The 13472-nt window shown below is 34.8% G+C and overlaps 1 protein-coding gene across 1 annotated transcript in view; it reads right to left on the bottom strand.

Annotated features, from left to right (window-relative positions):
- ANKRD10 (ankyrin repeat domain 10) overlaps window positions 1-13472 on the bottom strand; it is a 38243-nt gene that overhangs the window by 9018 nt on the left and 15753 nt on the right. The gene's annotated exons all lie outside the window — the stretch shown is intronic.

Genomic DNA, 13472 nt, shown 5'->3' with positions numbered 1-13472 from the left:
CAGGTAGCACATGTAGAGATGTAGAGGTTTAATTTGGAAAAGTACTGCATGCCTTTACACAAACATATAGTATGTCTGTGCTTAGAAATACAGGGGAACTCTAAGTAAGGGCGTAAGAGTGGAGATAAGAGGGCTAGGAATGACAAAACCAGACTGTGAAGTGAAAGATGCCAATAAATCTTTCATCAGTTTTTTTTCACCTTTCCAGACAGATCCAACTGGTCAGAAAATTGAATTTTTGTTTCTTGGCTTCAGTGGTTTAGACAGGTTCATTACTTAAAAATCCAGAAACAGACCAGCCACCAGAGTAAGAATTTAGAAGATTAATAGACCTGACTCTATTGAAACTCTGACGAAGTGAAGAACAACTCACTCCAGCTCAAGCAAAGAAAAAGAACAAAGCCCAGTTTGCTTCCTGGATCACTGCAACTTATTTGCTGGAAAAATGAGATGAAAAAAATATTTAGAAACTATTACAGAAGGACTAATTTCATAAATGGATACAGCTGGATTACATAAAATTTGGAAGAGTAAGTCAAAATATTACAGAATCAGAAAAATCATTAGGCTAGATCAGGGTAATTTCATTCCACGCTACAATATTCTAAGTCAACATTTACTTGGAGTGAAAATCCAGAGAACAGCAGCCAAGAGTGGTCTAGAAAGCAAGACTTTAGAAGACTGAAAAACCTAGTTGGTCAAAAGAAAGGAAACCTCAAGGTAGAGGTATTAGTTTTGAATACCTAAAAGATAGCTGCAAAGAGAATAATCTGTTCTGTGTATCCAGTGCAAGCAGTATACAAAGAGGATTAACATGAACAAAGGGCATTTGAAGTTAGGCATTGGGAGAAAGTTTCAGAGTGTAACGGTTGCTGCATCTCCAGAGGTTTCTCTTCCCCTCCTCATTTTAAGAGCAGATTATTATTTCAGAAACTCTATAAAATACAGTCAATCCTTCCCATACTGATCTAGACAGCCTGTTGAGGTCCCTGCTTACCAACATCCAATGCTCTTTCGGCAGTTCTCATTTACTTGTGTAGCAGCACACATACATAATACAAAGCAACTACAACTGCAGGAAGGCTGGACTAGATGATCTTTAAAGGTCCCTTCCAACCCAAACCATTCTATGATTCTACAATTTAAGAAACAGAAATTTCATCATATCCGTTTTGGACAAAAAGAATAGCTCACTTCTCTGAAATCTGTTTTAAATTTGCCAGTCCCAAAAGGACAGTAAAGGAAACATAAACAAGAACAAATTAAAGTGACACAAAGATAAAAATGACCAAAACAATAGGGTGTTGACTGACCACTTGATATAATAAAACTTCAAGGAGTAAGTAATTCTATTACTTAGCAAATGTTATTGAACAATATCTCTGCTTTGAAAAAATGGACTGTAAGACAGACTACAGCTAAGTCATAAATTCCCAAAGGAATATCGATGTAAGTTTCCAGAGGTATTTAGAGATGTACAAACCAAGACGCAAGTGGCTACATGACCAACTTCCAGGAAAGAAAAGTTACGTTTCCCAGAAACAAAATAAATGAGCTTTAAGTTAGTGTTTGTCAGATTTTAAATGTGATGACCGTTGATATTTTTTAGATCTGTTCCCTTCCTACCTCTTCCCTAAAAAGATTACTCTTAACAGGCAGATAAAGATGTACTTGTTCTACACAAATATTCTGGCAGTACGGCATAGGTTTTCAAGGGACTGAAATAACCTTGAAATAAGGATATAACATTCTTGCTTCTGAGAGTTCAGAGATGTCTCTCTTAAAAACATGAGCCTGAATTTAGCCTATCAACTTCAAGAGAACTTCCTGTGTTCTGAAGTTAGTAAAGAAAAAAAGAGGGAAAAAAGTTAAATCAAATAAAAGGAGATTACAGGATCTAAATGACTCTAGAAACTGGATGGCCAACTGCTACAAAAGAGAACACAACTTGTAAAGTCCTCTCTGCTTCCTCTCAGTGGAAAAACACTAATTTTCTTTAGCTGATTTTTCCAGCCTTCTCAAGGAGGAAAATCTGTCAGTGGGAACACAAAAGGCAGCAAGAGCTAGATTAGCTCATCTTAACAAAATGCAAGTAATCTAAGGAAAAATGGCTAACTCAATTAGCCAGATGCACAAAGTAGGAAAGAAAATGCTCTTAAAAGGTATCACAGAGTTTTACCAGACTGGAATAGTTTTATGCATTTCCAAAACACGCAGAAATACTGCCACCACTGTGAGGATTCTGAGTGCATAACACAAAAATACAGTCTTACACAGTCCTTCCAGAAACGCTGAAGCGGAATCAAAAAGCCAGAACATCTACTAGACCATTCTTTAAAAGCTCCAAGCTGGAATTGGAATGGTACTACTCTGTTACAGCAGTAGTTACAAGGAACTGGGAACACATCTATTACTAAACCTGCAGTGTCTGGTCTACCTCAAACGCTGCCAACGTCTGAAAATGAAGCAGCTACCTCAGCTTAGTCCATGAGCTAAGAATATAAAAGCCATTACTGTAAACAGACTGCATTACAGGAACAAAAATAGAAATGCTCCACTGCCCCAACTACACATAAGATTAAGAGGAATTCAATCTCGTATGTGTAATCCCTATGCCAGTTCTTGGTTATAAACTGTAATTATATGTAAACTGACTATAAAGTAAAAGACAAGAAGTAGTAACTTAAGACTCATTTGGCTATTAAGTAGACTATATATGACATGGACTGCACAGTTAAAAGAAAAATCAACAAGCAAGAAACTCAAAGAGGTGATCACTATAATTAAGCAAAATTTTCAACTATTTCAGTTATGAGAGATGTCCCTTGAAGGGTATTTCTGTTCATTTCAAAGAGATGCCTACATAAAGAAAAGGGATTTGACTAGGTAAAGGATATTCTAACCGAAAATAACTTCAAGACATGGGCTGTGAAAGAAAAGCAGCGAAAAAATGTAAACCATTGGACAACATGGATGGAAATACCTCAAAATTTAATGTCTCCTGAAAAAATCTTTTCTACTCATCCTCCGTCTTTTTGTAAGTTAAAAATCCCTTCAGTACTAGTTTTGATCTTTTACCCTTAAACCCTAACAGTGGAAGCTGCAAACTCAGAACACACTGTTTGATATTAATCTTCAGGCAAGCTGCCCTTTTGCTACTGCTAATCATACAACAAATATGACAGCTGTATTTCTGTAACTGCACTACTCTGAATTTAAAAATCAGTAACGAAATTTCCTGCAGGTTTTGTGGGTGGGTTTTTTTTGTTTGGGTTTTTTTCTTTCCCTCCCAAAAAAAAAAGATGCTGAACTTGAGGACAAGCTTATGCTTCTTTTCAGGGTTTTTTTTTCTCAGCTAAGCTACCCAGCTGAAACAAGACTAGGTAAGTAACAAGCTACATAGACTGGTATTTTTCAAAGATGATCTTACAAGAAGGAAGAAGCTACCAGCAAGGAAGGTGTGGAAGGACAGAAGAAAGCTGTATTAAATAAAATATAATCAGGCTAAGCCTTAAAGTTACATGCATTTTATGAATAGTATTTTATCTTAATAGTGCTCATTGACTTGGTGCAGTATTTTCTAAAGGTTGGCCTAGTTACTGTCAAAACAGACAGCTGTGCTCCTAAAACTCAATTCCCTCCCTCTCCAGTAAAAAAATCAGTCAAAACCCAAAGACATCTTTGAAGGAGGTCAGTTCAGCTACAGGAACAGGTGAAAACTAAAGCCCTGAAAACATAATTCCCTTTTTGGCACCTACTCCAATCAGGAATATACATGAAGGCATGAATTGACAAAAGGGAGAAAAATTCCTTATTTAACCTTGCCCAGGACCAGTTTTGGTGAGTGGTCAGAAAGTCAATTCACTCTACACTTAGAAAACACATACCTTGCATCATTTCCAAAGCAATTCAAGTTATTTGAAAAACAAACGAGTCCTGTTAAGATTCTTTTACTTAGCAGTATTTGTTCGCTTTATAGTTTATTCATTATTTCCATGTAATTCTTATTACTAGAAACAAATTAGAACAATGAAGCATGATATTATTTACCCTCAGCCTTCCTGTAGGCGAAAATCCAGGAGCTAGGAATGATAAAGACATACTGTTTTCCTTGAAGTACAGAAGTATGAGATGCTAACTCCAAAGCAAAAGAAGAGAAAGACAAATGTAATCGGAAAGATACATTTTCACATTATAAATGTACTCTAAATAGAAAAAAAAATCATGAGAAAACTTGAGGAAAATCTGGATATGGATAAGTAGAAGTAGATGATCTTGAAGTTCCTTGACAGATGACATTTAACACTTGAACTGTTCTGTAGTGACAGGTTGTTCATAAATAAACTCAAAACATGCACTGTTATATTAAGAGTTAAAGCTCTGAATTTTGTATATACATTTATTCATACACCTTCTACAGTGCTTAGAACAACGTGCTTATAACACATTTTTCTTCTTCCATCAAGTGATGTCCACAGGCAGTCTTCAAAACTCATTAATCTTGGCATGAAGAGGACTTTTTTTTTGGTTTAAAATCCATTTTTCTCCCATCAGTCGACTTAATCAGAACTCCCATTTTAAAGGCTCAGTTCATCTGAGAGTCCTGGTACCAAATTAAAGCACCTATAAAGAGTACACTGATGAAGAATATGTTTCCTTCTTCTGAAATGCTTTTAAAAATGCTGTGAGTGTAATTAAATTGTTGTTCAAAAACAACAGAGACAAATATTTTACCTGATCAAATAGGATTGGTGTACAGAAACACGAAGTTTACTTTCAGTTTAGCTTTAATTCAGAAGGCTGTATATGTTGTTTCAATCTTTCATCTGTTCTTTTGAGATGTTCACTAACGGAAGGAAAAAATCTGAGGCAAGCTCTCAAAAAATACACAAGACATTTCCACTACGATTAAGTTATAGAAACAACCAAAACCAATAAAACAAAACTTAAAATTGTTTAACTACAACTACCGTTGTGTAAGAAAGATTTACTTCAAGACAATTTACAAAATCTACTCGTAGAAGGAAAAGATAAAGACCTGTACTTCTTGCACGGAATTACAAATCAACCTGAGTTTAGTTTAGAAGAACTTGATTATAAGTTGTTTCGATTGTTCATTTTTTTTTTTTATTTATTGGAGGGGAAAAAAGCAAGTGCATTTCTATGGGTCTTTAACATGGAAATACATTTGAAATACACCATCTTCCACTTATAATGTCACATACCTTGAAAAACAAACATTTGCTACGAAAAGTCAACAATCTTTTTGAAAAAGACATTCATATATGTAAAAAAATCTCCTAAATGTTTAAATTTAAATAGTGATTACATCACCTACAGCTTACTGTGTTTTTGTTAATGCCATGCGACAATCTAAGAAAATAAACCACAGTTTTCGTATATCAATGTAATATCTGTTAAAAAATACTGATCTCAACTTATCTATTGTTAGTTTACAAATAAAAATGTAGATAAATGTAAATTAGGGTAAGCAAAGCATGCAAATCTATAGATTCTATATCTGAATTCCTAGATTAGCATTAAAACCAATCACCGCAACAAATACCTCAACAGTATGCCTTGTGTGCAGAAAGGAAGCGATACTGAACATTCAATGCCACAACTGTAAGGTTTTCGGAGAAGCACCTGTGGCAGTTTCAGCAGTTTCTATATGGAATGCTCCCCCTTTCTAGGATTACTTGAAAAAATCAAGTCAATTCGAATTACGTAGCTGTAAAACATTGACACGTGTAGTTTTTACAGTTTCAGAATCTTCTGTTTGATTTAAACGGGCAATGGTGCATAAACAGGAAACTTATATCATAAGGGATCACATATTTGCAGGCAACATTAAGATTAAAAGTTACATTAACATACATAAAGTGCTGTAGCACATTATTCAATATGTAAGCCATTATCATGTGACCACCTTAACAACAAGATACTAAGCCTCTTATGCCTTTAAAGCATTATTATTTTAATCCTGAAACCAATTTGTCAGTTCTTCACTGAAATTTATATAGAATGGATTAAAATTACCGGTCAACTCATGGCTTCAATTACTTTAAATTTAGTAGGCTGTATCTCAAAAGAATTAGTAACTATTCCTATACAAAAATTAGCAGATACAAGGATTAAAACAAAACAAAAGAAGAAAGAGAAAAATAGATCAGAACACTAAAACGCCCACAGTGAGAAAAAAAACGTTTCCTATATAAACATCAGTATACTAGTCTAAAATTTCTAAAGCAAAATTATTTAAAAAAACTAAACTTTAAGTGTTTTAACCCTTTGGTGTCCAAATACAAAAGTTATTTAATAGTTTCAAATGGCTTTTTTTTTTTCAGATACCAAGAGAAAAATACTCTTAACTAAACAGACGTGTGTCACTGCTGGGGACAGCTACAAAAATTATCACTAAAATTACATACTGGGCATCTACAAAAGCACAAGTTGGTGCCAAGTTTTTATTTTACAACAAAACAGGTGGCAGCTGAAATTATTTTAGACTTTTAAAAATAATGGTAGTTTCTCAGAACATCCTCCAAAATCATAACAAGGTGAATATACTGGAAAGAAGGAAGCTGCTCTTTGTGAAGCCACTTTTTTTTTTTTCACACGAAAATCAAGGTTCACTATGAATTATGCAGCTTTAATCAGTTCCTAGATACTTTAACTTATGACTGAGCAAATGTTGGCAGAAGAAAGAATTCATTAACCATAGTAGGCAACATTAGAATTACTACAAGCATCACCATCAGCTGGTGATTTATTGCTGTATCTGTATTCTAATTTATATGCTTCAAGGAAGACCTCAAACAGAGAACTTTGATTTTCAGTATCTCTGGTAAAAACGATTCGCATTTCCAAGGAAATGTTTACCTGAACAATATAGGCCTATCTGACTTTGTCTGGTATCAGCAATCAACAATATTTTTAAACTTGTATCTGATTACATAAAAAGTGATTCCTAAACACAACTCGCAAAAGGAAGGCATGAAAGACTATGGTAACTCTTAAAACAACAGTCTGATTGCAATACAGCATAACAGAAAAGACGTTCCCTATCAAAATGAAAATAAGTACTTCCTAGATCACTAGCAAAAATGAACAAGCAATGCAAACAAGCATCTTTTTAGTACTGCAGCCGCTTTAAGTCCAAAGACAATGTAAGAGGCACTTAGCCAGAGGACTTCATGAAAATGAGAACTATAATTGCTGCTGCTATGTTTCCAGAAACAGACCAGGAATTGCAGATAAAGTTGCTTACAATGAGGAAAGCATTACGGAAGACCATTAAGGAAAGCTTCAGTGCAAACTCTGACTTGAAAAGATAAACAGCCTTACAATACAGATTGTGCCAAGATGCCTCCAGGGGCAAATAAAATCACATTATTTCTCTTCAACATACCAACTGAAAGCGGATTATAGACTAGAATTAGAAAAACTAAGGAAGAAAGCTTCTCTCAAATGTGCTAAGCATGGAAGAAAGTTCAAGATATTTAGGACAAAAAGCATGGACAGTAAGAGATTGGGAATAAAATTAAAGAAAATAGGTAAATGAATTTTAAATTATTTTTGTGCCAGAAGTGGGAGGAAAAAAAGAATGAAAGGACTGAAGGTCTTAGATGGATTCATTATTTTCCCATAACAGGCACCGAGAGGGAGACTACGAAACTACACAAAATTTTATTTTTTGTGACAAAAATAACTTGATGCTCTTAAGCAGACAGAAGATCTTTTGGATTAAGAAACTGCTGAACTGCATAAAACTACTTTAAATGACCCTCACAAAATACTTTTTTCAACTTAGTTTTTCCTCCATTTAAAAGAAAAATTTATCTACCATGTATGAGCAACACCAAACAAAACACAAAGAAAGAAGTGGAAGCTGAAACAGAAGAGTAACATTTTCCCTAAGTTATAGCTGCCAAAGCTCTTCCAGGGTTTGTTAAGCCTCTGTGCAATGAGATATATCTTGTAACCTGTAGCACATGACACACACTAGAAAACTTTTCTGACTAACTTGAAGATGTTCTGGGCCATGCCACAACTGCCTAGTATTTTTTGTCCAGGTTCAAAGGTACTAGTTGAACTCTGACAAACTTTGCTGAAAAGACACAAACCAGAACAGCAAGCAAAATCCAAATCAACACAGCAGAAGTTAGAGCAAACGCAATGCAATTAACAATTCTCTCATCACATATCCAGTTAAAAGTATCAGCAGATCAAGCACACCACCCATACAGATCACTATCACCATCAATGTCTGGACTAACAATCAGAACTAATCAGACTACTGTATTTAGGAACATACTGCACCCTTGTTTCTTCCACTGTATCTAGCTTGCCTTCTGGCCAAGTTCCACTTCATAACACTTTGGTTTCTCTACCTGACTTAACTGCATCCAGGTTTCTGTTGCTGGTAACTGCTTATCTTACAGAAAAAAAAAAAAAAAAAAAACCAACAAAAAAAACAACTATCTGAAGGGAAGCTACACAGTTCACTTGCACAGCATCACACGTGAAGGCACATCACTCCCAACAAAAAATCCTAACATTCCTATCAGAAATATGAGCCATCCTTATTTGAAAGTCTTGGTAACACTTCAATGTTCTCTATCCAGCTCTTCTGGACTGAAGAAAAGGCTCTTACTAAAGAATAAGCTCCCTCATCAAGTTGATCCACATCCTGTGAACCTTTATGTTCCAGAAAGGTCACAAAATACTGCTTTAATGAAGGATTTAACTTTATTCATATAAATGAATAAAGTTCTTCTCTATTTCTTCTTGCGTTCTTCTCTATTTCTGAACCGACAACAGTAACTACTGCTGTTATTCCATCCCCACTAGGAATAACCCGCTCTCAAACTGAACAAGAACTCAGCGCCAAGATTTTGCCTCACCTTCCCGCAATTTCAGAACAGCTCTAACTGAAAAACACCCGTTTCCATTCTGGTTCACTGTACGACTGAGCCTCTCTCTTTCCCACCTTTTCATTTATCAGTTATCGATGCATATATTTCTGCTTCAGTATTTCCAAGTCTTTCCTTGAGACTAAATCCAAATTACTGCCTTACTTCATGGTCACAACCTCCCACAAACCAAGCTCTACAATGATGGCAATTGAGCGTGAAAACAAACAGGGAAGAAATCAGCAAGCTCTACTTATAGTATTTTGCAGGAGAATCAGTGTTTCACCACTGAAATGTACAAACCACTTTGACTTTTACCTTTCCATAAGAATTCACATAAGGTGGGAAAGGAAGAATGAATTCCAACACCTGTAGCATCCATACTGCAGAACGATCACTGAAGTGATGGCCCTTAAAATACAGTGACAAAATGTTTGTTATAGACAACAAAAGAACAGCCAAATTTTTTTCCTCAGCTATATGGCACTGTCTAATACTGCAACAACAGTAGCAGTTTAGCTGCTATCTGAAGAGTAGACAATCAGTTCTGCAAAAAGAATCACGTGTGAAGTGGTTAAAGAAGTACTGAACAGATCAAGTAACTATTAATATACCAAATCAATGGACGAGAACCACTCTGTTGAAAAAAGTACCTAAATCCTATTCCTAAACAAATAAACTGAAAGAACCTAAAGCATTATTCTCAAGATGAGGTTAATGACCATAAGAAAATAGGATGTTGATTCTTCTACACTGAATCAATGTAGCAGTACAGCTTCTGAAGTAAAAAGATGACATAATAATGGCACTTCACAAGTACATTAACACCAGAAACAGACTGCAGTTCAATTATTAAAAGTTTGGTAGTTAAGTTAGCTAGGTAAAAAAAAAAAACAGGCATATGTTAAAAATCTACAAATATCTGCTAACGTTTTAAGAAATCAGGAAGAAATCCAGAAACTAACGGGGGAATTCTCTAAACTCGGAGATGCTCCAAGAGAACAGGCCATGTAAGTTTCCCCTCCAGACTGAAAATGAACTGAGGGTTTAGGACACAAAGGAATGGTTGATTTCTCTGTTATCATAATGAAATCTACACATCACACTTCTTCTGTCTCTTCACAAAGGGTGACGGAATTTCAGAAAGTCAAGAAGTCTCAAAAGTACAAATGAGAAGAACAAAAGCTGAGATATCACAGGAGCAGTCATAACTAAAACGTGAACCAGACCTCAAACAGAACTGTATTAAAAGAATTTCACAAAGGGCTAATCCAGTGGTACTAAAAAAAATCACATTGGACAGATTTCCGTCATGGAGGATGAAGAGCACTTGTGAAGAAGAAAAAAGAAATTAATTATCTTTTTTTTAAAACAACATGATGCAGTTCATGACACATGAATTTGTGAAGAAGAAATAAAATTAAGTCACTGCCAAAGAATCAGAATAAAGTTTTTGCTGAAAAACTAAACACCAGAGATAGGACATTTCTGGCATTAGAGGAGGAGTAAATGTACACATTCAAATGAATGCAAGACAGCTTTAATGAGAAAGTGGCTGAAGTTCTGCCTAAACGAGGTCACCACCACAATATGAATCTGTCATCTGGTAGAAACAGATGTACTGGAATATTTATCCCAGCATGTCTGTTATTCTCTCCAAACCTGGAGAACAGAGCGTAAGAAACCAGAAGGAAAGTATCTCTTTGGGGTCTTGTAGCATCCCATCACGGTATACAAATCAATTTTTCAAATACCTAAAGATTTCTGACAGGGAAATAAAAAGCTTCCCTACACTACTGTTCAAGTATCTTGATCAAAAAAACTCTGAAGCAAGCAAGTACTTGTGTTCAGTTGGATGGATGCATATCAAGCCACATCCCATCCCACAAGTTACACTATCTTTATCCTAGGATAATGTAATGTTTGAATCTTCACTCCTAGCTCTAAATCAAGTCAGTAAGGAAATACATAATTGTTCAAGTAACAATTGCAGAACAATTTTTATCCAGAAATAAGGGGATAAAATGCACAAGTGAACGGCATGAAAACGGACATGAAGCTGGAAGAAGTTCAAATCAGTGTGATTAACAGTGGCGTCTGCTCATTTTTTTTTTATTTAAGTGTCCTGTTTATAGCTGAATTTTACATGTATATATATGCTGTGATGCAATCTATGTAACTACATTAATACTCAGCATTTCAAAAACTAGTGTAAAAGAGCAAAACAAAACATGGCACCAAGAAGGCTTTTCCTCCATTAAGAGCTGTGGACACTTGTTTGTCACCATGATAAATAATACACATGTAACCATACATAAATTGCATAATTATGCTTTTTAGTGAAAATCCAGCAGTTATTATGGATACTTTAAAAGGTACTATCCACATTAAAAAGTCAGTTACACAGCAAACCTTTTCACTCATATGAGGACATTGTGACCACCTGCTTCCCCCTCTTCAAGGGTCCATGAATACCATAGTTAGTGGAGCAACCATTTTTATGGCTGTAGGACATACTGTGCACAGAATATGCTTCAGCTAAAATGAGAAGGTAAATACCACAAAAAAATCAAAATATTTTCACTAGGGTACAATTATTTTTTAATATTATTAAAAATTTACACAGGAATAGAGACCCAAATTCTCTCTCATCAATTAGGAAAACAATGCAACAACTTCATGAAATTTAGAGACTGCAACATACTGCATTTATCTGTAAACGCAACATGCTAACAAGCCTGAAATAAAGTAAGCTAGAACAATTCAAGTCAGGCAATTTTATTCGAACTAAAATTCTTACTTTTATCCCTACTGGACTATTGTCAATATTCTTTGGCTTCCAATATAACCAAAGGAGTGAATAAAGTAGAAATATGGTAAATGCTGGTATCAAAGATCACACTAGTCCAAGTTACTTCATTTTAGCAGCAGTATTTCAATAATCACTCATTAATAAAAAATACATTTCTTGCAATATTATACTACTGATTACTAGTGTTTGTGTAGTAATGAAATCTTAACATCCCTGTTCTACTATAAAAAACTAGGAATGGTGTAATACTTGATGTATACTATGAATATCAGGTATAAGCAATATTTTAGACTATTTGCAGTCAGAAGGGATATTCTCTGCATCTTCATGTACCTAGATTTTGATACTGTAACTGTATGAAGGAATAAAGAAAAAAAAAGGATTAGAAGATCTAATCCCCATAAAAAAGGCCATATACCCATCAGCACAGATCAGCACTTTAGTTCTAGTTAGTGCCTACTTCTGTATTTAATTAAATTCTTGCCTTGGTCCTATATAGTCAATTATTATTTCAGTTAATATATACACATTAGAACTCAAATACATGGATAAAATCCCTCTCTTTTTCTTCTAACTGAATCATAAAATAGAGGAGTCAAAACTTTCAGAGCATCTATATTTTGAAGATGTTACAAAAATCAGAAAATAAAGGTTACTGTTAGAGATCTGGGGCCAGTTTCAAACCCAGATAACACAAAACTAATCAATGTCAAAAGCATATACATGGGTCTGGCCTAATTTAACATACTGAGCCTGGAAACTAGATTCTATGGAAAAAAATTCTCACCCTAATTAGTCGATAGCTACCTCTCCCAGGTACCAGGGCTGAGTCCTGATCCTCTAAATGACTAAACATGGGTTGCTCCACCAGCCTATTTGCATTTGCATCCTTGACTTTACCATTTCCTGGATAGGACCTGATATTTAATTACCTAAAGAACTTGTGACAAGTCTATCCTACTGAAACACAGATGGAATTTTAAGTTAGAAAACTGAGAATTCGAATTATTTCCTGTTCACTAAAACTGCTATAAACCTACGCTACTTCTGCTGCAAATAGCTTTGGTCAAAGGCAGATATCACTCTCCAAGTTTTACAGATGTTTTGCCTATAGCTTGCAAATACAATGTTTAAGAAGCAAAATTTTAGTTCTGTAAGTTAAAGTTGCAGCCACATATCCAACATCAGTTACTCAGCTACTTATTTTGAAAGTCCTATGGATGTAATATGTCCTCTTCTTTACTTCTAACTCACTCACGGTTTATGCAGTTCCGCAACTTCTCTTTTGATTGCATACTTTGTAAAAATTACAAGATTACATACTAATTGATGATGATAATTAAGGTTTGCTCAATTCCACAGTAAATTTAAATCAAAGTTTATCTTAAGATATCTGAAAGTGAGTGCAAAATGGGAATTTATAGATTTAAGACTGATTTCATGAACTTGTCAATAACTTATCAAAACAGCTGCTTCAGTTATTTCAATTGCTTCATTTTTCTATGAAGCAATCTCTTCATATAAAGCAATTTGTTCACTACTATTAACTTAAAAGGTACTATATTTCCTGAATATGATACCATTGAAAGAGTTAAATTTTACGGTAGATTTATCAGGGCAGTATTACAAAACCAGTAAGATGGAAACCAAAGGGTAAAACGAGAAATTAACTACATGATCCTTATTTCACTTACAACTTAAAAGTTTCATATTGTAGGTTAAAATACAGTAACTAGTTACCATTT

The sequence above is a fragment of the Chlamydotis macqueenii genome, chromosome 1, assembly GCF_036417535.1.
Source record: "Chlamydotis macqueenii isolate bChlMac1 chromosome 1, bChlMac1.mat, whole genome shotgun sequence".
NCBI lineage: Eukaryota > Metazoa > Chordata > Aves > Otidiformes > Otididae > Chlamydotis > Chlamydotis macqueenii.
The sequence above is the reverse complement of the archived record's forward strand: the minus strand, read 5'-3'. Positions and strand labels throughout refer to the sequence as shown.